Source organism: Morone saxatilis, unplaced genomic scaffold, assembly GCF_004916995.1.
Source record: "Morone saxatilis isolate NCDOM2014 unplaced genomic scaffold, NCSU_SB_2.0 Contig17, whole genome shotgun sequence".
In the NCBI taxonomy this organism is placed as follows: Eukaryota; Metazoa; Chordata; class Actinopteri; family Moronidae; genus Morone; species Morone saxatilis.
In genome coordinates, this window is record NW_023339729.1 from 19,554,016 (window position 1) to 19,556,082 (window position 2,067).

General features: G+C 39.8%; 1 protein-coding gene across 6 annotated transcripts in view; it reads right to left on the reverse strand.

Moving 5' to 3' along the window:
• The window catches only part of fam13a (family with sequence similarity 13 member A), a 55,521-nt gene that overhangs the window by 12,203 nt on the left and 41,251 nt on the right, over positions 1-2,067 (reverse strand). The gene's annotated exons all lie outside the window — the stretch shown is intronic.

Here is a 2,067-nt window from a genome sequence, read left to right on the forward strand (position 1 = left end):
CTCTCTCTCTCTCTCTGCAGGCAAACATTCATCTCAAAGCAGATCTGTCACACACAAGCCTTCTCTTCCAGCACCTCAGTACTACTTCTTCTTATTTCCCTCATATTGTTCAGCCATCATCCACCAGCCTTTCCTCCTTCTTCCTTTAAAACTTTCTCAAACTCAAAATCAGATACCAGCATAATGTAAATTATTTGTGGAAACAACATACTCAGCTGGTCATGCATTTAAAACGTGTCCACGGATCACTTAGCCGCTCAGCCCACAGGGTCCCATTTCCTCTTTCTGGGCGTGGGACCAAGCTATTTTTAGGAAAAACAGATCAAGACACACTGCTACTGGACCTCATAAATGCCACAGGCGGCTTACAGGAAGGGGTGCACTTGAATGTGGTTACAAAAGCCCTTGTTTTGTTTTTTTTTGTTCATGATACTGAGTTGTTGTTGGCAGGTTTTATGGGAGATTACAGTGTAAGAGCATAATGAGTTTCAGGTGTGTGTGTGTTTGTGTTCCTGTGCTGAAGTGAAACAGGGAGGTATCAAAAGTCTCCTTAGCTGCTACATGTGAGTACATTCGATGTGATGGGAACCAAGGCGGATACAAAGTAGTATTAGTGCCCGGAGAACGTGCAGACTGTGACAGAAATTTCCAGCAAGTAGTACTTACCGTCATTGTTTTCAAACCCCCCCCCACCCCCGACACACACACACACACACACACACCCCTTACCCCTTGCCCCAGTGCCTCCATGTGTATAAGTACATACTGCAACAGCTCACTCAATCAACATTCAAGGTCCCCTTACAGATCCAAACACACGTAATGCTCTGAACAACACTCAGAGGAATGAGATGTTCAGATGTATGAGTTTCAAGACCCAGTGTGAACACAAACAAACAAACAAACAAACAAACAAACAAACACAGCAGTGAAAGTATTTATAAGAGTACACGTCAGTAACTAAACAAAGGTCTAGTGAGTCTGTGTGAGCAAATGATATGTCACATGGATGTGAATGTTAATAAATGTTAATGATACATTTGCAGGTTAAATAATTCACAGCAGACATTTTGAAAAGCACGATGGCTCTGACATGTTCAAGTAAGCCAGTATGAACAATACCAGCACCCTGAAACTGAAGCAACTAAATGGAATTCAACCGTCATTATTTTTTTTATTTATACTACTGTGACATGTCAAAATGTCTTGTAAAATAGACCTGTTGTGTGTGTTGTACTGCAGCGCCAAATACTCCAAACAGAACAAAGTAATAATTCAACAAACTAAAAGTCCACTATAAAGCTTTTATTGGAGCTTTTGACCACATTTCACTGTCTTCCTCAGTGGAAGTGGACCTTATGTCAAGTTCTGTTGTTGTTGTCAAATTAACATTTAGTAGTGGTAATCATTTAGTGTGTTCAAGTTGTTAGTTTGGTACCAATTCACACCTTTTTCGCAATCAATCAAGAACAATTCACATTTAAAGTGTACGTCCGAGATTTTTTAGGTATTTAAAGACTCATCATTGCAATCTTAACATAATGACTGTCTATTCTCAAGAAACTTCCATCGAAAGTTCCGAGAAAAAAAAACTCTTCAGTTGTTAATTAGCAGCTTGTGTCGGCTTTGTTGTGTATTTTGTGTTACCAGCACAGCTGATAGTAATCATGCAATTAAAGTATGGACTCATTAGGTCCACTGGGGGAATGTTATGTAACATTAAAAGTCTCAGAGGTGGGAAATGAGAGAAGAGCAACTGAACAACACCTCAAAATGCATCCACGGTTATATTACTCGTTTTTCAGAGTTTTCTCCACTTTTGTTGTCAAATCCTTTTATATGCCAATGACTCATTATGGGCTGTTTGATAAAATACTTGATGATTAGTTTATCCTGCATGTTTTAAGTGATCAATCTGCTGACAATAATGCCCAGCAGTGTTTCTACACTGGCATCAGTGTAGATGAGGAGTAACACTGTGGATTAACAGGAGCACAGATGTTACAGCTGACTGCAGCCCTGCTGTGTAGAAATATAATTCAAATGTACGTGCACACACACACACAC